This window comes from Bos indicus, chromosome 29 (assembly GCF_029378745.1).
Source record: "Bos indicus isolate NIAB-ARS_2022 breed Sahiwal x Tharparkar chromosome 29, NIAB-ARS_B.indTharparkar_mat_pri_1.0, whole genome shotgun sequence".
NCBI lineage: Eukaryota > Metazoa > Chordata > Mammalia > Artiodactyla > Bovidae > Bos > Bos indicus.
Window position 1 is genome coordinate 14,407,561 of NC_091788.1, and position 26,687 is coordinate 14,434,247.

General features: G+C 39.2%; 1 protein-coding gene across 1 annotated transcript in view; it reads left to right on the plus strand.

Annotated features, from left to right (window-relative positions):
• The first annotated feature begins 212 nt into the window (after positions 1 to 212).
• Positions 213 to 26,687, plus strand: part of TENM4 (teneurin transmembrane protein 4) — a 3,327,204-nt gene continuing 3,300,729 nt past the window's right edge. Inside the window, exon 1 of the mRNA XM_070782510.1 lies at positions 213 to 597. The gene's annotated coding sequence lies outside the window, so the exon portion shown is untranslated. The remainder of the gene's footprint in view (positions 598 to 26,687) is intronic.

A 26,687-nucleotide genomic window follows, 5' to 3' on the forward strand; every position in this document is an offset into this window, starting at 1 on the left:
CTTTTTTGTTATTAATCTCAGTGTTTATGAGGAAAGAACCCGTCTCTAAGACTTGATCCCGTCTCCTTTATTTGATGGATTGTTAAATCTATTGATGAGTGAGTAGTTCATCCAGCATCCCCAGCAGCAAGGTCAGTGGAGTGATTCCTCAAGCCGGCAGGGGAGGATGGGGTCCTGGTAGAGGAGCCTCCTCCCTGCAGGAGCATTTTGAGTATGCAGAACACAGTGGCTCAGCCTGGAGCTGGCAGTTAGTGCTCTCACACACACACACACACACACACACACACACGCAGCAGCGCTTTCCCCTCAAGTGAGGCGGCGTTAGTAACTGCAGTCCCGGCATCCTAGGCTGGGGACCAGCGGCTACTGGCTGGTTTGTTAGAGGACCCTGGAGCCCAGTTTCCGAGGGACCCGGTGACACGCCGCTGTCACAACTAGTGACAGCTATTTCTTCCCTGCTGCTTCCCCAGCTCCTGGCAAGAGGACACCCTCTTCCAAAAGCCAGGCAGCCCGGGGAGGAGGCTGCTCCCTGCAGAAGGTAAGCCCGCTTCCTAGTCATCTCTCCTAATGTGCCAGCGACCTCACCACCGCGTTCAGGTAGGCGCTTGCAATTTCTTCTTTTACAAAACGTTCTCAATCACAGCATTTACTCTGAGACTGTTTCACTAGGGGAAGCAGCACGGTAAAGGCTTGATAGTTCAGGAGTGGTTTTGCTGATTAAAGTTTGGATGCAGATGGTAACTCTACTGTCTCCCCACCCTTGCAGGATATTCTGCAAATATGGAACTCAATGTACATTGAGCACGTGAGCATTTCTCACCTTTTGAGTTAGTTGACTGTTGTTATGCAACTTTGCATGTGTGATTTAAAAACCTTTATTCTCTTTTCTGGCTGTGAAAAACATACTTTAGTCTTCAAAAATAAAAGCCAAGTGATTCAAACTCTTCCCCGGCATTTAACATTCAGGGATGTAGACAGGAGTGAAAGTTGCTGAATCACAGAAGTTTAATATTCATGCAAATTGCTGTATTTGTGAGAGAAAGGCAGGAAGCAAATGTCTTTTCATCTTTCTGAGCTCTTATACATATTGGGGTAATGCGGCTTTGAAGCCCAGAGTTTTGGGTTGAGATAAATCTGTCTGTTGTGATAAGCTGGGGAAATTAATTATTTGACAAGGTAAACAATTAACTGGAGGAGATTTCTTCTCCTAAAATGAGCTCAGGTTCTAGGAGAGCATTCTAAACCTAACAGATCTATCTTTGTAAAACTTCAAACCCGACTGTGGTATCTTGATTTGAATACCCTCATCTTAGTGATATTCATCTGTAGGTTATTGATCTTAACATTTCTTGACTTGTTTTGTTAGCCAAAATTCTTAACAACAACAAAAAAAACTAACAGAAAAATTTCAACATCTCCATCCCTTAATATTCATTTTACTAGTTTCATGCACATCATCCCACAGGAAGTTTTGTGAGAGAATATGGCCATAATTTGGGCAACTGAGTTGAAACAACCATAAGGAAAATGTTTTTTAGGAGACAGGCATCCTATATGCAAAGAAGGCTCACAATACCTCTGAGTTATCATTGAGTTCAAAAGTGAGGTTTGAAAGGAGTTTGTGTATAAGCAGAAAATTAGAGAATGTGAGGTTTTGTGACTGTTTTCACAGTGCTTTGTATTCTGCACTTATAAAAGTTTGTCTCTGTTTTATTACCCTCTGGAAAGTGCTACTAAGCTACCTCATGTCTTGATGTCATGTCTGTCTTAATGTGGATGGCCTCATTTTTTATATGGGAGCATGGCGCATGACTTTAGGCAGACCTAAGTTTATGCTTGAAAGTAAAGATCCCATGTGGGCTCAGGAATTTTCAAGCTTGGCCAGCCAAATACTTTCCTTTGATAATCCTTTGAGAAAAATCCAAACTAACAAACCACTCCATGAAACAAAAACACCCCCCCCCAAACCCAAAGCCTACCAAGCAAAAACACACAAAACACACGTTTGAGACTATCTGCTGCTTCTTTTGAAGGCAGAGGGGAAACAGAATCGCCTTCTTCACCTGTCATTAATGTTTAAGGCAACTGATTCCTCTGAAGTGCTCAACAGAGATTTTTAGCTTGTGACAAATACTTCAATATCTTTCCTGTCATTGTTTTCGGCTCCCATAATATTGATGGTGTTTACATTGACTGCTCTTAAAGTAATTTGGGAAAATAGATCCTACAAGGTGCTATCAAGTAACAAATGCACCGGGAAAGCAGGACTTTACTTTTGCTACTTCACTCTTGGACTCATATTCAAACTTGGAATAAACCCGTCATGTTACTTTTTCCATGCTGCTTCTGGCGGTGGATGGCTCAGCCCAAGGTATTGCTATTACCCTGGGAAAGTCAGGCGATCAGAAGCAGCAAGGGTGTGAAGGACACACATATATATACATTTTTTCAGGTCATGTGAGTGGTGTGTCCTTGGAATGGAATCTTGGAGGGAGGAAGAGAACCCTCTCTTTTTGTTTTTCTTTTGCCAGCGATGCCCAATTCAACAAGCAACGTAAGAGATCCAAAGATGGGATCTTAACCAGGCCTTCTGAGAAGGTGAAAGGTAATTTAAATCAGTTGTTGAGATATCTTTTTTCATTCTTGGTTTCCCCCAGCCCACCTCCTTTCTCACATAGCCTTGTGAGGCAGGTAAAGAGTTAGCCAGTTGCTTGCACATTATGGATCACCATTCAGAGCTGTCTCTGCTGAGAGGGAATCAATTTCATTTTATTTGGAGCCAGAGGTGATGATCCTCTGTCACTGCTGGCTCCTCGTCACGAAGCTTCTTAATTTTAAAACACTTTTTTCCTCCTCTGTATCTGATAGCCTTTCCTGGGTAGCCTGGTGAATCAGTGTCTTGGGAGATTTTCAAAAATAAAGGCCAGATGAACACTATAGATTAATTCAAAGAAGCAGGTGAATGTTCAGTGCTGTCACATCCCATGCATTTCAGTTCTCAGCAGTCAGTGGGGTACAGTGGATGGTGCTGTCCACAGACATTTCTAAACATGCATGATGACTTTGCAGCCCTATACTGACCAAGGCAAAATAAAGAGAAGGGAAAAGAAATACAAGCAAAACTTATAAGCTTTCATGAAATGCAAACAGGTGCTAAATAGCAAGAAAACCACATAGTTATATGCACAAGCTGATTTTCTCCAAATTGCCTTGGATTATACACTAGCTCTAACAATGGCATATTGTATGTACCCTTCAGGGCTGCACAGAGTGATAGCTGTAAATTAGAATGAGGAGAAGAAAATGCTCTACAGTTTCAATATTGAATAGAATTAGGATCCAGATGGTAAAGCTTTTTATAGCAATACTTTGGATGGTGTTACAAGCTACTGTGGCTACCGTCCTATTATATTCTCTCTGCTAAAATGCCGTTCGATGGAGAAATTCATTGCAAAGAGCCATCTTGCAAAGCTAGGAAAGTGAATTTCCTCTCCATGTTAAATTTCCTATCTTGGCTTATTTTTATTTCCCCAATTCTTAACTTTTCTTCCACTCATATTTCAAATACAATTAAAAGTAAATAATGTGATTTTTTTAAACTTTAAAGTGGTACTTTTCGTTCTCTCTCTCACTCCTTTTTTCCTGCTGGGTATCTTCCTCAGAGTTTGAATGTATTTGAAAAGTATATGAGAATATCTGGACATGGGTGTAGACTCGTTATTAGGTTTCCATCTGGCTTTCTAAATGTCTCTAGTCTAAGAACAACTCTTCTAATTACTCTGTTATGTAAAGTTAATTCCGATGGAAATTTATGGGGGCGGGTAGCCCAGATTATTTCCTTGTCAAGACTTTAAGTTTGCTTTGAAGAGATCCTTTTTTTCTCCTTTCTGTTCTCTCTAGTGAGAATCTCATTGCCTCTAACCTCCAGGGGCCACAGAGACATCTCTGCTGAGACATAAATACAGAGAGTGAGCCACCTAGTGGTGATGAGAAGTAATTTTAATATTAGCCAAGCCTTCCAAATTGATGGACAGGGTATTTGCTAATTTTCTATTATGTTGCAAAAGGGTGTTGGTTTTGTGAAAGCTTCCTTTAATAGTATTTTCTGCTTCTAAATCAGTCCTCCAGTTATAATATAATTTTATTCACTTTATGCTTGATTCTTCTAAACTGATGTGACCTATATATATATATATATATATAATCTTTTGCCTTACATTTTTGCTTCTTATATGCATATATCTTAAAAATGTACTTATGTTATTTTTCTTATATTTATTAATGCATACATTATACATGTTGAAGTATAATGATACTTGAATAAAGAAAATACTTTATAAAGAAGCAATAAAATGACATGTTTCTGTAGGGTATTTACATTGTATTTTGACTAGCTTGTATATAAAAATAGGTTAATATATCTACACATTTATGCTTGAGAAAACATTCTTATATTTTTGAATATAAACATAGAATAGGATAAAAGACAAATATATATGCATTTCAATGTATGCCACTGTTTTCTATCAAAATACGGCTATTAGGTGTCATTTCCTATAACTTTTTAAGACGCATCTAGCCTGTCAGTTATAAAGGCTACAACAGCCCATGCTTTATTTCCTTAGTCCTTTTTAGTTTAGCTCTTAGCTCTCTCTGTACTTTAGATCAGCACTGGCATTATTATAGGAGGCCTAGCTGTTAGCCGGAAATAATTCTTTGGATAGGTTGTGACTGAGGGTTTGCCTTCGGGAAATGGAATTCTTCAAATATATACAGGAATGTGAAGGTACTATGCAAATAAGTATTGCTGCTGCTGCTGCCAAGTCACCTCAGTCGTGTCCGACTCTGTGCGACCCCATAGACGGCAGTCCACCAGGCTCCCCTGTCCCTGGGATTCTCCAGGCAAGAACACTGGAGTGGGTTGCCATTGCCTTCTCCAAAGCATGAAAGTGAAAAGTGAAAGTGAACGCGCTCAGTTGTGTCCGACTCTGTGCCACCCCATAGACGGCAGCCCACCAGGCTCCCCCATCCATGGGATTTTCTGGGCAAGAGTACTGGAGTGGGGTGCCATTTCCTTCTCCGGCAAATAAGTATTACAGGTGATTATTTGCAATTTGGAAGAACTGGGAACAGGTAGGGGAGATCTTGCTAAACTAGCATTTGTCTTAACTGCATTCTATTCTGAGTGAAAAGACAAAAAATCCAAGAAGTCCAATGATGGGTAATTAGATTAAAACTGTCAATTACAATTGAACAATGGTGCTATCTAGAGAACATCTTGGTTATGATCAAGCGTGTGCATTTGCTTTCTAGGTCTTGAATCCAGTCTCCTAGGCAGCCCCCCGTCTTACTCATTCTGTTCTTTAACTCATTTACTGGGACACTCAGCCAGTATTAACTAGTAACTCTCTGTGTGCATTCTTTTAAAACAAATAGCGGAAAGATATTGTTTTGAGAATTTTCCTTCTAAGGAAGTTATCTATAGCTTGAAGGAAGAATACAAACATAAGTGAATGATTCCTGATTTAATTTCAAGAAGTTATCAAGTAATGCTCCACTTGTTTGAAACCCAAATCCATATGTCTTATTCTATTTATTGTCCTTGAAGTATAATCAAGTAGAACAAAATGATTCCGTTCATCAAGAGTCAACTCCTAAGTCATTGTGAGGAAATATAAAAAGTATATTAAAAGAGTTTCAATATAACAGGTAATGACCTTGAATATTCAAACCTCCAGAAAATTTCCACTAAATTAGGTATTCCTGTAAGTTATTTAAAAATGTGTGATTTATCTATGACTTTTCATTTGAGGTTTCCCCCGTGATGCATCAGTGATGGGAAGTGCAGTCTTGATTGGAATTTAGTGTGATTTCTCAGGCCAGCATTCCTCTCCTTGTAACTCTCTAAACTAGAGCTCGGTGATACATGTTACAGCATGCACACAGTACTGTAATCATTTTAACATATTTCAAGATGATGGATAGTAAGCAACATGCGTATTCACTCATAAAAAATAGAGAAAAAGGAATAAAGAACTCATTATTTCACATGACTTTAGGATACGATGGAGGAGGAAATGGCAACCCACTCCAGTATCCTTGCCTGGAAAATCTCATGGACAGAGGAGCCTGGTGGGCTGCAGTCGATGGGGTCGCAAAGAAGCCAGGCACGACTGAGCGACTCACAACACTTGGATATGAAGCATCCCAATGAAAGCACCCCCCAAACACACGCTTTCTCTGGTTTCTCCCTCCCATCCTCCCTCCCTCCTTTCTTCTTTCTTGTTTTCCATTTTCTCCTATCAACCCAAGATACTTATTTAACCTCCTAGTTTTCCATTTAAGGATCTAAAAATCCTCAGCCAGCATCCGCTCTCTGCATTGTAATGTGTTTGGTTAATAATTTTCCACAGTGTCCTTTAAATGTATGTAAATTAGACTTTTGATGATTCTCTGCATAAATCACACCAGGTTAAAAAAAAAAATCAACGTGTTTAAGCAGCAGGATATTTTTGGACCGTCTTCAGTTGCTTCAGAGACTGAGGACGTCTCAGTGCTGCTGCCTTCCGGTATATGCCTTCAGGGGCAGACGGCCTGCGCTCTTTTCCGAGAACATATTCTTCCGTTTACTCCCTACTTTAATAAAAAAATTATTATACTTCTGTTGTGTCAGTTGAAGCTGTGACTGAGCTGGTGTGGCAATGTAAACTTTCTACTTTTCTAGGCTGCTTTTCCAAGGTAATGTTTATTTACGAATAGGTTTATATATTTGCTTTTATAATAATATTTAGTGGCATCATTATTATTTAATTAGAAACAATAATTCATAAAACCATCCCACTCTTCTCTCTATGCAGTGATCCAAAATGCATCCTTAAATGTGTACAGAGCATTCTCAAAGTGATTGTAAACTGTCTTATTGAAAACTCAAGTAATAAGATGGTGCTTAATAATTCTAAATAAATGTGTCATTTAGAACTACTTAACTGTCTTACATATTTTGGTTAAAAAGATTGTCAGACCATTTTATCCTGTTATCTTTTCAAATACCCGACAACACTGACTACATCTTATATGCATGGTTTTCCTTAGTTTGGGGCTGAAAATTTCCAATCTGTATTTTTTCATCATAACGACTACTTTTTCTTCTTTTGTTCCTCCCCTATTATCACCGTTTTCTGCCTCCTTTATTATGCTTCTTGACTGTAATAACAATGTAAAAACCATATTTCCCTTACACAAAAGAAAACCATGTGCCCAATGCTACCTCACACTCTGGGCTTTTGATTTACAGGGATTGGATTGAAAATGGTTGCTGGGTAAATCCAAATAACAGTCCTGACTCTAGAGGGAGATTTTGTGTTAACAGCAGTCTTAGCAGGCTCAGTCAGACCTGCTGAATCTGATGACTGATCCTGTCCTTGATTCAGAGGATTGACCGAGAATACCCAAGGAAGTCCTGAGTCTGTAGCTCAGGACTTGAGAAATAAAGTTAATCAGCCAAGGAGAACAGGAAATGCCATACCACTTTACAGACTCACTGACTTGGGTGTATCTCCATTTTCAGACTTCAGATGAGTGTCATCTTGTGCACAAGAATGATAGTTTCATGTCATTTTATCTGATTTCATTGACCTACTACTACTAAGTCGCTTCATCGTGTCCAACTCTGTGCGACCCCACAGACAGCAGCCCACCAGGCTCCGCCGTCCCTGGGGTTCTCCAGGCAAGAACACTGGAGTGGGTTGCCATGTCCTTCTCCAATCCATGAAAGTGGAAAGTGAAAGTGAAGTCGCTCAGTCGTGTCTGACTCCTAGAGACCCCATGGACTGCAGCCTACCAGTCTCCCCCGTCCATGGGACTCTCCAGGCAAGAGTACTGGAGTGGGGTGCCATTGCCTTCTCCGTTCATTGACCACCTGGCCTTTTTATCCAAATTTTCCTATGTTCACACAGATTTCACAGTTGTAGTAAAGTGTAACTGATGTGTCTCAGATCATCTGGACTACCTTTACTTTTGGTTTTGGTTCAATAAATGAGTATATCCTTTAACCACATATTTAGGTTAAAAGAAAAACCACTGAGATGAACATTAAAAGGACACAGTCTCCCACCTGAAGTGTGACATCAGCCACTTTCATTTACCTTTAAAATAGATATGGGGATAAATTTTTTAAAAATAAAAGATTTAAGTAGCAGTTGCAATTTTGTCTTTGTTAACATCTCCAAGAAAAATCACTTTTTAACGTTTAGAATCCTTTCTGTATTCTGACTTTTTAATGTGTATGCTGATTTAATGTGTAATGTGTATAGCCATTTAATATATGCAAAACTTTCACAAATATTTTATGAGTTACATCTCTTCCCCTCTGCAAATTTCTTGAGGTTAACAACTATTTTCCATAGAACAGTATTACCACAAATCTTTACCATGATAAAAATTACCTGAAATGCTTTAAAAGAGCAGTAGCTTTCCTATAACTGCCTACAGAAATTATTCTCATTTAGGGTTTCTAGAATGGCATACCAAAATTAGTATTTTTAGCTAATAATTTGTATAATTCCAATTGTAAAAGATTGGCAGACATTGAGAGAGACCTGTGTGTGTTCCACTGTGTCTTGCATATGGTAGGCACTTAAAAAATTAACTAAATGACACCTAATTAGCTCTTTCCCAATGATGCCTTTTTAAACCTTGAATCAGTGATCCAACCTAATTAGCTTAGCCACTTTGCTCAGTATCATCAATGAGTTTAATAGTGAGTCTTCTGTCTTCTATATCTTTTGCATTTTTACCTAAAGTGTTGAACAGGATGGAGTTCAACAACCTGCCGGAAGTCTCCTTCTAGTTTGGCACTGAAGCAATGATTCATGTTATCTGTGGTCTGTGCTTAAACTTTAAAGCCATCTAACGATACATCCTATGTTCTACATGCTTTCATTCTATTAGTAAGGATCTGCCTCAGTTGAGACTTACTGTCTTTAAAATAACACCTAAGGCAATCTGATTAAAATGAAATTTTGTTGACACAATTTCTTATAAACCCATGTAGGCTTCTAATAATCACTAATTTTTTTTTAATCTTTACAAACTCTGCATAATAATCCATTATAGAATTGTGTTGTAGAGTTGGTGACAAACTTACAAATTCACTTTTCCTCATCTTCCATCTTCAGGAAACTGTCCTGTTCTCTGAGATTTTTGAATAATTACCAACAGCAGTTTTACTGTCATAGCTGGTGAGCATCATGCTTAATAAACGTTCCTATAATGGAAAAGAATCTGAAAAGGAAAAAAAAAAAAAGGTACAACATCTCTACCTCTTATTGGTATATATCCAAGATGGACTACAAATGTGTTACTGTATTGTATATTGAGTAGTTTCTAAAAATACGTTATTTCATTTCTCCCTGTGGCTATTCCCTGGGGACAAGAGAGGAGATCTTTAGGTTGATAAATATTTGATTTGTTTTTAGTTGTACTTTCAGTTTGCTTTAGGGAGGGAAGACTCAGGACACGGTAGGAAAGCATCAAGGGAATTTGAGTCACTGTTACATAGACTAAGACGTTGAATATTACTTGACTATGTAAAAACAAACCATTTTCTCTAAATCTGTCTCCTAGTATAAGTATTTCCTTCTCACACAGTAAAACAGTCAGCTTAACATGTTTTCATAAGCTGTGGGGAAGATATAGTAAATTTAGCTTGTATTAAATTTACTCTTTAGGGAATGTTGAAAGGCCACCAGTATCCTGACTTTGGTGGCCACAGAGGGATTTCTTTCTCTTAATCCAATAAGAGAATTCTAATTAGGAGCCTTTACTCAGGGAAGGGAAGGCGAAAAGGCGAAAAGGTTCTGTATGGTTCCGACCTAAGGCCTGTGTCATAGGAGCAGAGGATGAGTGTGTCAGGGAAGTGTCTTTCGCTTGCTTTCATTTTCCTGTTGCTGGGTTGTGCATAATTTAAAGCTCTTGCTTGGCTAGGCTTTTGTAGAGGAAAAAGCATTGAATATAATAGATGAGAGTTTAGGGGGGAAGAAGAAAATCTTAAGCTTAGAGAAAATATCTAAGATTGTGATTCAAGAATTCAGTACCTGATTGCCTTCCCTGCAGGAGCAGAAGAAATTGAGATCAGGGTCAGATTTCAGGGGTCTCGTCCTTGTTCAGAACAAAGTGCTCACACAGCATCCTGAGTCACAGGATGTGAATCACTGGGCTAATATGACGTCTGAGAGACGGCCTTGGAAAGAGGTAATACAGAGAGTCTACAAGGAATTCGTAGGACTGCCTCACACGGGCTTGGTACTCAAGTTATTTTTTATTAAAAAAGGCCTGTAAGAATAGAGAGCACAACGCCTCGCCTTCCACTTTTTCGCAGTTCACTGCATCTCCCCTCTGTCGCCATGGTTGCCCTGTGAACTCCTGCCCAGTCAAACGCGGCAGTGCAGACAAAAATCAGCAGGGGGCGGGCCAGCGTTTTCGGTTGTTTGGTTTGAACTCTACGTTTTTTGGTGGCAGATTCCGTGGTTAGCCTTTCATGAGTGTTGTCTAAATTTGTCTTCAAACCAGTCCCAGGAGATGAAGTCTGTGATTAGTTCCTTCTCAGATATGAGGAAATTGAAACCCTGGGACGTTATGAAAGGATCACAGAAATTTTAACTGGGAGACCTTGGCTTCACTGATAATTGGTAATATATTTAGGACCAGAATCTGTATATTCCTTTATCCTTTGATCTATCCCCAGCTCACCATTTTCTAGCTAATACTATAGCAAGTGCAACCAAGTGAATGCCTACTTCTAAACTACTAGATCCTTTTCCTGGGGCCTTTGAAAAGTAACAGAGTGTGGTGTTTGATTTCAAAAACCGGGTTCATATCAACTTCCTGTGTTCCAAATGAGTGACCTTAAGTAAGTTACTTAACCTCTTAACTACTTAACATAATACAGTATTAAAATGGTATAATACTGTCTTCCTGATGAAGCTGATGTGAAGATTAATTATGTCCACATAGATATATAAAGCACTTAGCATGGTTCTGGACACATAGTGAGTACTTTCTGTTAGGATAATTTTGTTCTGTTTCCATCTCAATAAATGAAAAAAAATCTCATAGCTTCCAGACTTTTGCTTTTTGCTTTCTGTTGTGTTTCATATAAGTTTTTATTCTATTAGAGCAGATGACAAAGATGTGTTTTCCAATTCCGCCTGCAATCCTAGGGCTGTGGAGAAGACTACAGCATGGTCCCTAAGCTCAGGAGCTTGAACAAGTGATAAAATACTTTGAAAACGTTTGGCGGGTGTTATAACAACTAAGATACCATGGCAGTAAGTACCCATTCTGCTGGAAGACATTTGCACAAAAGTTGCAACTTTTGACCTTGATTTTGATGGAGAAATTCACAATGTCAGAAATGTGAATGAATAAATGAATAGTGTTCTGGGCCCTAGGACCAATACAATACAACATCTATGGAGATATGAGAACAAATAGTTTGGTTTTTTGTTTTCTTTTTTTTTGGTCTTGTTTTGTTTTTGAGAATAGGTAGGAAATAAATGCAGGGCAAAGATGGATGTGAGCAAGGATATGATATTGCAAGAGGCAAACAAGTACCAAAATGTAGCGAAATTTTTATCCCATACTAAGAAGGTTTTAGTGAATTTTTAAGCCAGAGAGGGACATAGTGCTCAAAGGTATCAAAAAGCAATAATGCACTGTGGCAACATTAATTGCAAGGATGGCAAAGATGTCAGTCTTCCAAAAAACATCATCTTTCTAAAATTAAAAATAATTGGATTTCATCTTATTGGAAAGAATAAAATGTTACCATTCTTTCTGTGGCTATAGTTGTGATTCTCCATATATGCTCCTAGGGGTTCTCTGTTGGGAAAGAGACATTAAGGGAAGAATAATTTTGAACTGACAAAGAGTAAGATTCCTCTAAGGAGGTGTTACAAAATTCATCATTATGGTTACTAAGAGCCAGTGTGTGCAAGTGATAAATTATTCTATCCTTTTTCAATAGTAGATTACACTAATAACATTCCAACTTTATTTAGAGTCTGAAAATTGGTTCTGTGGATAGTGGGGCTCACTACTTCCCATGGCTATCCTGTTCTCTGGGGCATCATTTTTAAACAATTATTAAAATTAAAGTAATATAATATAAAAATAATATATTCCAGATGACTTGAGGCTACAAAAGTAATAGAAGAGAATAAAAAATAGTTCATTTTTTATTCCTATATTGGCTAAAACTCCTGTTCTTGGAAATTTGGTGATATCTAGGTTGTCACATATTTATTGGGTTATCAGATTGACTAAATCACTTGCTTTTCCCTATATATGAAGGACTTCATGTCCACATTCTCTTTCTTTCTCTTTTCATCACCATTGCTCTGTTTCTTTCTTTTGCCCTAAAAACACAGTATTCTCATTATGTAGAAAAAACGTTCACTCAGGATTTGACCTGGCTATGAATCCTGTATCGCTCATTGACTAGATATGTGCCTTTAAAAGGTCATTAAAAGTTCTCGCCTTCCATTTCCTTATCTTCAAAACATAGGTACTATTTATGTTATAAATTTGTTGCAAAAGAAGTGAAATAATGTTAGTATAATGAATTATCTACCTGAAATATCAGAACAATTCAAACATTAATTGGTCCTTGATCTTAATTATGGTTTGCTTAAATATGCAGTGATGCTACAACTATTAGTAATTTACCTCACCTTAAAAATTCTGAATTAAATTATCATAGATTTAGTCACTGAAATGAATGGATGAACTCTATATATAATTAGATTTAAAAAGTAATTTTATTACAATGATAATATGTTTTCCTGATGTCTTGGACTATGAATTCCTTGAGACATGGATATTGTCTTACTCATCTTTATATTCTCAAGGTGTGGCACCTTGACCATACTCATCCTAAGTGAAAACTGTATATTGAATGAGTTTTTTAAAATTGGTGTACATTAGAAAAGACTATTTGGCCTTATTAAATCACATGGCATGTAATCCATGCTGTTTACCTCAATGACTAAACATTTTCAAAGATGTTTTATTTTTAAATCATATTTCAGCACCATACCAAACTGATTACAGGTTAACTGTGTCATCTTTCAGTAACATTTTTATGAGAAATTAAATGGAACTATATATGATAATCATTGGAAACCTCTGTTTTTGTTGTTTTGCTTTGTTTTCAGGCATGAGGCCACATCTGCTATTAGCTGTAGCTAAGGTTACATAAGATGCAACCATGTAGAAAGATGTGAGATCAAATTTCTGATTCATGGTATAATGAAAAGTCAAGATATGATGGAATAGATCAACCATGACTCATTTCCAGATAATTTTGAGTTGAAAGTTAGTCCTTGAAGTTCCAAAAATGTCTCTAGGCAATGACATAGTAAATATATTCTTACATGAATGTTTTAAAGCTATATCCATATAAAGCTCAGTGAAGACCGCAGAATCGTGTACATATAGAAACTAATTTGTCTTACCTCTATTCGATTAATGCATTTGATACAGTTCGGCAAATATTTCAAATCACCTACTACGTGAAGATTCGGAATGTTTTTGTCTTTTCACTAACTGACTCTTGAGACAATTTATTTCTCTTATCTGTGCTTCAGATTTCTTATTAACAAAATGAAACAGTTGGAGTAAATTAGTTGATCAGATTTTTTCCTTACTCTCCTATCCCAGTATCTCAAGTCTGTGATTGATTCCTTAATTAATAATATGTTGTATTTTTTAACCTTTGATTTTTTTTGTGAGACTATGTCTCTCATTTTTTATGCCTTCCAAACAACATAATTCTAAATCTAAAATATTAATAACCTCCTCTAATACATTGCTACCACTGCTGCTAAGTCACTTCAGTCATGTCGGACTCTGTGCGACCCCAGAGACGGCAGCCCACCAGACTCCCCCATCCCTGGGACTCTCCAGGCAAGAACACTGGAGTGGATTGCCATTTCCTTCTCCAATGCAGGAAAGTGAAAAGTGAAAGGGAAGTTGCTCAGTTGTGTCTGACTCTGGCTCCTCCATCCATGGGATTTTCCAGGCAAGAGTACTGGAGTGGGGTGCCATTGCCTTCTCCTCTAATACATACAACTTCTTAATATTTGACTCATAATACTTTCTCATGAGTAACTCTCCTAGTTGAAGTCATTGGAGCTACATAGATGCTAGACGAGTACCTGCAGATAGAGGGCCAGGAACTTAACTATTTTGTAAAGTAACTTGTGTCACCAGAGAATCTTCATGCTGAGAACACTTTGCAGAAAATCTAGTGCAGTGGTTCTTAGTTTTAGTGTATATAACATACACATAAGAGGCCTTGTTCAGATATAGATTTCTGGGGCCCACTCCCCTATTTTCTAATTCAGTGGGTTTAGGTGGGGACCAATAATTTGCATTTTTAACAAGTTCTAAAATGATGATAATGATAATGGTCTGGAGCCAAAGAACCACTCCTTTAGGTCAACTCCCTTAACTAGGGCCAGGTAGTGACAGCCCAAACTTATACAGCAGGTTAGTACCAAGTGAAGTCCAAGATGGGGCTATGGTACAATATAGGTGTGTCTCAAAGATATCGTGGTTTGGTTCCAAATCAGTATAATAAAGGAAATGTTGTAATAAAGCAAGTCACACGGAGTTTTTGGTTTCCTAATGCATACAAAAGGTGACTGCAGACATGAAATTAAAAGATGCTTACTCCTTGGAAGGAAAGTTATGACCAACCTAGATAGCATATTGCCAACAAAGGTTCGTCTAGTCCAGGCTATGGTTTTTCCTGTGGTCATGTATGGATGTGAGAGTTGGACTGTGAAGAAGGCTGAGAGCCTAAGAATCGATGCTTTTCAACTGTGGTGTTGGAGAAGACTCTTGAGAGTCCCTTGGACTGCAAGGAGATCCAGCCAGTCCATTCTGAAGGAGATCAGCCCTGGGTGTTCTTTGGAAGGAATGATGCTAAAGCTGAAACTCCAGTACTTTGGCCACCTCATGCAAAGAGTTGACTCATTGGAAAAGACTCTGATGCTGGGAGGGATTGGGGTCAGGAGGAGAAGGGGACAACAGAGGATGAGATGGCTGGATGGCATCACCGACTCAGTGGACATGAGTCTGGGTGAACTCCGGGAGTTGGTGATGGACAGGGAGGCCTGGCGTGCTGCGGTTCATGGGGTCGCAAAGAGTCGGACACGACTGAGCGACTGATCTGATCTGATCTGATCTGATAGTCTATTAAATGTTCAATGCCACTTTGTGTAAAAAAAGTACATATCTTAATTACAAATACTTTATTGCTAAAAAATACTAATCATCATCTGTGCCTTTAGTGAGTCCTAAGAGTCCTAATCTTTTTGTTGGTAGAGGGTCTTTCCTTAATGTTGATGACTGTTGATTGATCAGAATGGTGGTTGCTGAAAGTTGGGTGACTGTGACAGTTTCTTAAAATAAGACAGCAATGAAATTTGCCACATTAATTAACTGTGCCTTTTGCAAGTGGTTTCTCTTTAGCATGAAATGCACTTTAATAGTGTTTTACTGACAGTACAACTTCTTTCAAAATTAGAGTCAGTCCTCTCAAACCCTGTCACTGCTTTATCAACTAAGTTTCTTTTATCAACTAAATCCTTCGTTGTCATTTCAACAGTGTTCATACCATCTTCACCAGGAATAGATTCTATCTCAAGAAATCACTTTCTTTGCCCATCTCTAAGCAACTCCTGGAGAAGGCAATGGCAACCCACTCCAGTACTCTTGCCTGGAGAATCCCATGGATGGAGGCTGCAGTCCATGGGGTCGCTACGAGTCGGATACAACTGAGTGACTTCACTTTCACTTTTCACTTTCCTGCGCTGGAGAAGGAAATGGCAACCCACTCCAGTGTTCTTGCCTGGAGAATCCCAGGGATGGGGGAGCCTGGTGGGCTGCTGTCTATGGGGTCGCATAGAGTCGGACACGACTGATGCGACTTAGCAGCAGCAGCAAGTCTTATCATGAAATTACAGCCAATATCTTCAGGCTTTAATTCTGATTCTAGTTCTCTTACTGTGTTTGGCATATCAACAGTTACTTCCTCCAATGAAGTCTTGAACCCCTCAAAGTCATCCACGAGGGCTGAAATCAACTTCTTCCAAACTTCTAATAATGTTGATATTTTGACCTAGTCCCATGAACCACAAACATTTGTCATGGCATGTAGAATGATGAATCCTTTCCAAAAGGTTTTCAACTTACTTTCCCCAGACCCATCATAAGGGTCACTATGGTAGCTATAGCCTTACAAAATGTATTTCTTATTTTTTTTTTCTTTTTGCCTGTATCTTTTTTTTTAAATTTAATTTTATTTTTAAACTTTACAAATAGACTTGAAAGTTGAAATCGCTCCTTGATCCATAGGATGTGGAAAGGATGTTGTGTTAGCAGACATGAAGTAAACATTAATCTCATTCTATGTATCAATCAAAGCCCTTGGATGACCAGATTAATTGTAAATAAATGGTGTCGTTTTGAAGGGACTCTTTATTCCTGAGCAGTCAGTCTCACAGTGGGGTTAAAATACTTGGTAAATCATATGAACATATGTGCTGTCCTCCAGACTTTGTGTTTCCACTTACAGGGCATGGACAGAGTCGATTTAGTATAATTCTTAAGGGCCCTGGGCTTTTCAGAATGGTAAATGAGCACTGACTTCAACATAAAGTCACTGGCTGCATTAGCCCCTAACAGGAGAGTCAGTCTGCCCTTTGAAATTTTGAAGCAGGCAATGACTTCTCCTCTCTAGCTATGAGAGTCCTAGATAACATCCTCTTTCAATATAAGGTGGTATTTGCCTACATTGCATTGTACTTCTGACATTAGTCAAAGGAAGGAATGCAGAGGATTAAGACACTTCATCCTTCAGCTGTATTCCACAGATACAATGATACCTCCTAAAGATGGATTAGCACACTAAAAGGCTAAGATGAGGGTTTTGGTTTCAGGGGGAGGGTATGGGGAGGGGGGAGGGAAGAGGGTTCGGGATGGGGAACACGTGTGTGCCTGTGGCGGATTCATTTTGATATTTGGCAAAACTAATACAATTATGTAAAGTTTAAAAATAAAATAAAATTAGAAAAAACAAAAAACAAAAACAACAACAAAAAAGAAAATATTGCTGCATTTTAAAAAATAGAGTTTGATAATTAACCAAAAGCTGATTATGTCACGTGTTTTGAGAAAATCAAGTCTATTTTGTCATACTTCTAGGTCACTTAAATATACTTTAATTTCCTCCATTCATTGTTTGGGTTGTCCCAACTGTTAAGTATATTATCTGGTAAATATAAAGTGCGTGTGTGGGAGCTAAGTCTCTTTAGTCATGTCCTACTCTTTGCGAACCCATGGACTATAAACCACCAGGCTCCTCTGTCCATGGGATTTTCCAGGCAAGAATACTGGAGTGGGGTACCATGCCCTTCTCCAAAATATAAAGTATAAAGGGTTCCATCAAAGGAAAATGTGAAACACTGTGATAGAATTTGTTATCCTTATGTTCTTTAAGGCCTTGTCAACGGTTCTTTATCAATTTTTTTTTTATAGTCAATTTTGAGTATCAGTTCAGTTCAGTTGCTCAGCCGTGTTTGACTCTTTGTGATCTCATGGAATGTAGCACACCAGGCTTCCCTGTCCATCACCAACTCCCAGAGCTTGCTCAAACTCATGTCCATTGAGTTGGTGATGCCATCCAACCATCTCATCCTGTCGTCCCCTTCTCTTCCCACCTTCAATCTTTCCCAACATCTGGGTCTTTTCCAGTGAGTCGGCTTTTTGCATCAGGTGGCCAAAGTATTGGAGCTTCAGCTTCAACAACAGTCCTTCCAATGAATATTCAGGACTGATTCCTTTAGAATGGACTGGTTGGATCTCCTTGCAGTCCAAGGGACTCTCAAGAGTCTTCTCCAATACCACAGTTCAAAAGCATCATTTCTTTGGCGCTCAGCTTTCTTTATACTCCAACTCTCACATCCATACAGGACTACTGGAAAAACCATAGCTTTGACTAGATGGAACTTTGTTGGCTAAGTAACACCTCTGCTTTTTAATATGCTGTTTAGGTTGGTCATGGCTTTTCTTCCAATGAGCAAGCGTCTTTTAATTTCATGGCTGCAGTCACCATCTGCAGTGATTTTGGAGCCCCGAAAAATAAAGTCTGACACTGTTTCCACTGTTTCCCCATCTATTTGCCATGAAGTGATGGGATCAGATGTCATTATCATAGTTTTCTGAATGTTGCGTTTTAATCCAACTATTTCACTCTCCTGTTTCACTTTCACCAAGAGGCTCTTTGAGTCCTCTCTACTTTCTGCCATAAGTATGGGGTCATCTGCCTATCTAAGGTTATTAATATTTTTCCTGGCAATCTTGATTCCAGCTTGTGCTTCATCCAGTCCAGCATTTCTCATGATGCACTCTGCATATAAGTTAAATAAGCAGGGTGGCAATAAGCCTTGCCGAACTCATTTCCCTATTTGGAACCAGTCTGTTGTTTCATGTCCAGGTCTAACTGCTGCTTCTTGACCTGCATACAGATTTCTCAGGAGGCAGGGAAGGTGGTCTCGTATACCCATCTCTTTAAGAATTTTCCACAGTTTGCTGTGATCCACACAGTCAAAGGCTTTGGCATAGTCAATAAAGCAGAAGTAGATAGATGTTTTTCTGGACTCTTTTGCTTTCTTGATGATCCAACAGATGTTGGCAATTTGATCTCTGGTTCTTCTGCCTTTTCTAAATCCATCTTGAACATCTGGAATTTCATGGTTCATGTACTGTGGAAGCCTGGCTTGAAGAATTTTGAGCATTACTTTGCTAGTGGGTGAGATGAATGAAATAATGCATTAGTTTGAGCATTCTTTGGCATTGCCTTTCTTTGGGATTGGAATGTAAACTGACCTTTTCCAGTCCTGTGGCCACTGCCCAGTTTTCCAAATTTGCTGGCATATTGAGAGTAGCACTTTCACAGCATCATATTTTAGGATTTGAAATAGCTCAACTGGAATTCCATCACCTCCACTAGCTTTGTTCATAGTGATGCTTTCTAAGGCCCACTTGACTTCACATTCAGGATGTCTGGCTGTGAGTGATCACACCATTGTGATTATCTTGGTCATGAAGATCTTTTTTATACAGTTCTGTGTATTCTTGCCACCTCTTCTTAATATCTTCTGCTTCTGTTAGGTCCACACCATTTCTGTCCTTTATTGTGCCCATCTTTGCATGAAATGCTACCTCGGTATCTCTAATTTTCTTAAAGAGATTTCTAGTCTTTCCCATTCTATTGTTTTCCTCTATTTCTTTGCACTGATGGCTGTGGAAGGTTTTTTTTTTTTTTTAATCCCCCCTTGGTATTCTTTGGAACTCTGCATTCAAATGGGTATATCTTTCCTTTTCTTCTTTGCCTTTTGCTTTGCTTCTTTTCACAGCTATTTGTAAGGCCTCCTCAGACAACCATTTTGCCTTTTTACATTTCTTTTTCTTGGGGATGGTCTTGATCCTTGCCTCCTGTACAATATGAACCTCTGTCCATATTTCTGCAGGCACTCTGTCTATCCAATCTAATCCCTTGAATCTATTTGTTAATTCCACTGTATAATTGTGAGGTATTTGTTTTAGGTCATACCTGAATGGTGTAGTGGTTTTCCCTACTTTCTTTAATTTATATCTGAATTTGGTCATGATCTGAGCCATAGTCAGCTCCTGGTCTTGTTTTTGCTGATTGTATAGAGCCTCTCCATCTTTGACTGCAAAGAATATTTTCAGTCTGATTTCTGTATTGACCATCTGGTGATATCCATGTGTAGAGTCTTCTCTTGTGTTGTTGGAAGAGGGTGTTTACTATGATTGGGCTACTATGACCCGTGCGTTCTCTTGGCAAAACTCTATTAGCATTTGCCCTGCTTCATTTTGTACCCCAAAACCAAATTTTCCTGTTACTCCATGTATTTCTTGACTTTCTACTTTTGCATTCCAGTCCCCTATAACGAAAAGGACATCTTTTTTTGGTTGTTAGTTCTAGAAGGTCTTGTAGGTCATCATAGAACCATTCAACTTCAGCTTCTTCAGCATGACTTTTCGGGGCATAGACTTGGATTACTCTGATTTTGAATGGTTTGCTTTGGAAATGAACAGAGATCATTCTGTTGTTTTTGAGATTGTATCCAAGTACTGCATTTTGGACTCTCTTGTTGACTATGAGGGCTACTCCATTTCTTCTAAGGGATTCTTGCCCAGAGTAGTAGATATAATGGTCATCTGAGTTAAATATTGGATAACAAATTACACCAAGTTACATTGATTACTGATTTAATTCCATCAGGTTTATTACAAAACACTCACCTTTCTTACCTAGTATGGGATCTTGACTCCACTCCTCAGCCCTTGTGTGTGCTAGAGCTGAAGGACATCTGTTTGATGTCTGTGGCCTGCCCACACAGCTACTTGACTCCAGAATATGTACATCTTTATTGGCAACTTGGTCTTAGCACACACCCACACATTTCCTCTGAACAGTGCTCCAGGACTTGGAAGGACCATTTGCCTCTTTATTTCTAAGATGTTTGAAGTCTAAATAGCGTAGGAAGAAGATATAAGAATAATGTCACAGTGTGAAAAACACACAATTGCTATGAAATCTTCTGACAGCTTTTAGAATCCAAACTAAGCACATGGTAGATTCAAATTTCTATAATATAAATTGGATCATGTGGCCCTTTCATTCAAAATGTTTTCAGTGGCATACTGTTGAATTCAGAAGGAAGCCCCAGCTCTTTAGGGTTCATCAGTCTCTCTCTGGTCTTGGTTGTACTGACTTTTGGGTTTATATTCTATGACTTTCCCATGATCAACTATGTTTCTACCATAGGAAGTTTCCCACATTTTCTCCCAAGGCCATGGTCTCTTGCCTTTTAACCTATGGTATTTCTTCCTTCTTAGGCTCCATCTTTTCCTTTAAGCATTGCTCAAGCATCATCACCTTTTCAAAGTATTCTTTGACAATATTTACCTGGATTAGATACCATTATCTTTATCTCTCCTTATTCTTTCAAAGTGCCTTGTCATTGTCTGCAATCATTTTTCAATAGTATGCAAATTCCATGTCACATTCATTTCTGGGTCCATGAAGTCAATCAGAATATTTTGCACTTTGAAAATGCTCTGTAATTGTTCAAAAGGAGCAAATGCCTCTACTTATCCAATGTGAAGAATATTTCCTATGGTAAGTAGCCATTCTTAGCCCTTCTAATGTTTGATTTTTGGGAATGCCCCCTTCCCATCCTGTGACATCATTACTCCAAACTCCAAGTCACACTCAATATTAAAGAATGATATAGAAAGCACGTGGCTTGTGTTGTACTCTAACTTTGCCATTAGGTACTGTATTACCTAACAGAATAGGCCTGCTAAGGACATGCTTGGGTACCAGCAACAGTATTATTCTTTTAGGAAATTATATCTGTTATTCTAGGAAAAAAGTGATTATGGGGAAAAAATGGTTATTAGTTGACTTTCTTATATATCTAGTACAGTTTCGTATTATTTTTAAGAAAAAACAATATGTACAAAGAAACGGCACACTAATTTTAAAGCTGAGAACTTCTAGAGGCCTAAACTACTAATTTACAAAGTTGAAGTATTCACTTTTCTACACCTCAACTTGATCTTATTTAGTAAATTAGCTAATAAAAGCCAACTCTCAAGGGATTTTGAAACGTAAATGAATTAAAGTGTATGAATAAACATTGAGCAGTTGCTGACATACATGAAATACTTTCTAAATGCCACCATTGATTACTAATTGATGTCTGCATTTCTTTCTGAAAATTAAAATTTTAGTCATAGACCTAAGATGGCCTTTGGGTATTCTTCATTATCAAACCTGAGTTTGCATGTAGTGATAACCTAATGAATAAATCTACTTAAGTATCCTTGCCTGGAGAATCCCATGGACAAACAGCCTGGTGGCTTATAGTCCATAATGTTGCGAAAGAGTCAGACACAACTGAAACGATTTAGCACGGGACTTTGCCTGTCTTCTTTGTCATGGAAACTACAAAGCATTAGACAATAACTTGTTATTAATACTAACAAATTCTCTGTAAATGATTGTGAGCATATATTATTTTTCTAGTCACACTTTGGGGCTTCCCTGGTGGCTCAGAGGGTAAAGAATCTGCCTGCAATGCGTGAGACCTGGGTTCAATCCCTGGGTTGGGAATATCCCCTGGAGAAGGGAATGGCTACCCACTCCAGTATTCTTGCCTGGAGAATCCCATGGACAGAGGAGCTTGGTGGGCTACAGTCCATGGGGTCACAAAGTTGGACACGACTGAGCGACTTTTTACACTTACTCAAGCTTATGGAGAGTTCCATGGGGATCCATTCTGATATCTCAGGCTCATTTGGAAGACAAACAAGGGTAGCTCTACCCTGTATCTAGATGGAACCTAGAGGAGATTGACCACAACTAAGAGTATAGTATCGACCTATCGGATGGATCTCCCAGCCAAATCTTTAGAACTGACATCTGAAACCTGAAATAAAAGTAATAGTGAAAATGATAGCGTTGTTTCACTACAATCTTTATGGGACTTTTGAAATATAAGAGCCTGCAGATTGGTGCCAATAACTTTGGCTGAGGAGGAAGAGAATGGCACAGAGGCCAGAGGCCCTCACATAAGTAGCAGAGCTCTCAACCCTGACCTTTAGCAGTAATTTTCACACCAAAGTATTTAACCACATGGACTTGTTTATTTGCTTTTCAATCCTTAACAATCAGGATTGATTGAATAATCAGCTCAGTTCAGTCGCTCAGTCATGTCTGACTCGTTGTGACCCCATGAACTGCAGCATGCCAGGCCTCCCTGTCCATCGTCAACTCTGGGACTTTACTCAAACTCATGTCTATTGAGTTGGTGATGCCATCCAACCATCTCATCCTCTGTCGTCCCCTTCTCCTCCCACCTTCAATCTTTCCCAGCATCAGGGTCTTTACCAATGAGTTAGCTCTTGCATCAGGTGGCCAAAGTATTGGAGTTTCAGCTTCAGCATCAGTCCCTCCAATGAACACCCAGGACTGATCTCCTTTAGGATGGACTGGTTGGATCTCCTTGCAGTCCAAGGGACTCTCAAGAGTCTTCTCCAACACCACAGTTCAAAAGCATCAATTCTTCGGTGCTCAGCTTTCTTCACAGTCCAACTCTCACATCCATACATGACCACTGGAAAAATCATAGGCTTGACTAGACGGACCTTTGTTGGCAAAGTAATGTCTCTGCTTTTTTTTTTTTTGTATTTCTTTTTTGTATTCATTTTTTGTTTGTTTGTTTGTGGCATGTGGGATCTTACCTCCCCTACCAGGGTTCACACCTGCACCCCTGCATTGGAAGGGTGGTATCTTAACCACTGGACCACCAGGAAAGTCCTTCCTGAACCACAAAGGAAGACAATTTTGGTGAGATAAGCATTATGTAATGATAAGCAAATTAGTTCTAGAACACATGTGAAAACTCTACTGGTTATCAGGATTATTTAAAATAAACATTAAGAGCCAGAAAATTCCATAAAATGAATGAGAATTCAGGGAATGCTATTTGTGACTCTTACTATGAACTTATATTTATTTTCCTCATAGTGAGACTTATAAGCTACAAGTTATGCTCCCCCCAAAGTTATAAAATACCTTTTCCTTTTGAGATCCAGTGAAATCAACAGCCTCAGGTGTTTAGAACCTATTACAGTAGTCATGTATGGATGTGAGAGTTGGACTATAAAGAAAGCTGAGTGCCAAAAAATTGATGCTTTTGAACTGTGTGGTGTTGAAGACTCTTGAGAGTCCCTTGGACTGTAAGGAGATCCAACCAGTCCATCTTAAAGGAGATCAGTCCTGAGTGTTCATTGGACGGACTGATGCTGAAGCTGAAACTCCAGTCCTTAGGCCACCTGATGCAAAGAGCTAACTCATTTGAAAAGACCCTGATGCTGGGAAAGATTGAAGGCAGGAGGAGAAGGGGATGACAGAGGATGAGATGGTTGGATTGCATCACCGACTCAATGGACATGAATTTGAGTAAACTCCTGGAGTTGATGATGGACAGGGAGGCCTGGCATGCTGTCGTCCATGGGATCTTGAAGAGTCATGACTGAGCAACTGAACTGAACTGAACCATATCTCTGGTCCAGTGAGAACTTATGTTTGACTTGAAGAGTCAACCAGAATTAGCTGTCCCCAGCTGTGCATGCTGTGACTTCAGTCATGTCCAACCCTTTGTGACCGCTCCCTGGACTGTAGCCCACCAGGCTCCTGTGTTCATGGGATGTTCTTGGCAAGAATATTGGAAAGGGTTCCCATGCCCTGCTCCAGAGGATCTTCCCGACCCAGAGATCAAATGCACATCTCCTTCTTCGGTAGGCAGATTCTTCACCACTAGCACCACCTGGAAGCTCCCATCACCAGCACTGCTACTCGGCAACTACGTAGATTTGGGAAATTCTCTGAGGCCAGTTTATTGATCTATAAAATGTGCGCAATCATCTTTGTATTAGTGGTTGTAACAAAGCCTAAATGAGATACTGTTCCACAACATTGGACAGAAGAACCTGAACAAACTTTTTAGCCAACCTAATACTTTTTAAACTTTTCAACAGTGTGTTAGGCTAACATTTTGCTGTTATAAAAAGAACAATGAAAATCTACCATTCGGAACAACAGATCACTTGTATCAGAAGAAATGTGTTTACTTTGTACTTCAAACACTTGCAAATCACCTGCAAATTATTTCACAGTGGAGATAATTAAAGCTTTCCCCACCTTAATTCCAAATATAGTTACTTTCTGGATTCCCACCTTGCCTACAGTCACATTTTAACAAGGATTATTACAAAACCCATTATGCATCTTCAAAATCTGCTATATTTTGTTATTTTCACATGTTCACGTTCATCCCCAAACATAAGAGCAACTGGATTCTAGTCTGGTCATGTTCAAAATACTTGTACAATCTTGGCCAAGCCCTGAAACTCTTAGATTAAAAGATGGTTTTGAATCCTTGGTTTTGGTCAAGTTGGAGCAAAGGGCCTGTTTTTACTCTAAGATGTTATGATTGGGTCATTCTCTGCTCTCTCCTGTCTCTTTTCCCTTCTCTCTTCTCTCTCTCATCCTCTCCACATCCCTCCCTTTCCTGCCCACTCAATTTCTTAAGGATCTGGACTAGCCTTGTAACTCTGGAATGTTACTTCTGTGGACTCCAAGTTCTCCTGGTTAAACGCCATGGTGTTTGCCTGCCATATAATCATGAGGCTAGGCTAACCACCTTTATCCAGCTGTGAGTTAGTGGTGGAGGTGTAGAAGTGAGCTGGTCAACCATATGGGTTTGAGTGTAAGAAGACTTGACTTCACATTCTGGCTCCTCCTCTTCTTGGGCTTCCCTGGTGGCTCAGAGGTAGCTTTGGGATATTATCAGCCCCTTCCCATGTCTCTATTCCATTCTTCCTCGGCTTGCCAAACTTCTTGAAAATTTCTTCATTTATCTTCCCCTCCATGTTCTAACATGTCATCTTTTCCCATCATTTCCTCTTCATTCAAGCTGACAGCCACCTGGACATATTCAATTTTTTAACATATCAAAATCTCTTCTGAGTCAAAAATGTTGTTTTTTGTCCCTTAGGTTTAGATGGGCTTCCCTTATGCCTCAGTTGGTAAAGAATCCTCCTGCAATGCCGTAGACCTGGGTTCGATCACTGGGTTGGGAAGACCTCCTGGAGGAGGGCATGGCGACCCACTCCAGTATTCTGGCCTGGAGAATCCCATGGACTGTATAGTCCATTGGGTCGCAAGGAGTCAGACACGACTAAGCGACTTTCACTTTCAGGCTTAGATGACCCTGCCACCAGCTCCTGGCAAGGAAAAGTCCTTTCCATGCTTCATACTTCAAGTTAAAATCTGACCTTTCCTGAGCACCCTTTCTAGACCCTCACACCATTTCCACCCAAAGTCCCACATTTCTTCTATAACAGCAAGATATTGCTTTTATACACCTTTCTCAAATACAAATCATAAATCTACATATTTGCTTATCTTTACTGTATTATAAGATCCATGAAGAAAGGTACATTGTCTACTAGGTTTACTTCTCTTAGCAAGGTAGCAAATATAATAATATAATAAATAAAATATAATTCTTAACAGCTGGTGAAGAATCCACCTGCAATTCAGGAGACACTGGTTTGATTCCAGGGTCAGGAATATTCCCTGGATAAGAGATAGGCTCAGTCATGTCCAACTTTTTGCAACCCTATGGACTGTAACCTGCCAGGCTCCTCTGTCCATGAGGATTCTCCAGGCAAGGATACTGGAGTGAGTTGCCATGCCCTCCTCCAGGGGATCTTACCAACCCAAGGATCAAAACAGATCTCCTGAATTGTGGCATATTCTTTACCATTTGAGCCACCAGAGAAGCCCAAGAATACTAGAAAGCGTAGCCTATCTCTTCTGTAAAATGGGAAGGATAACACTTACCCCACAGTCATTTGAATATCTGGAATTAGGACTTGATGGCCTCTGAAAAACTGGTGCTTGTTATTTGACTGATAAGATCCAATTGATGAAATCAGAATGATTAATTTCACAG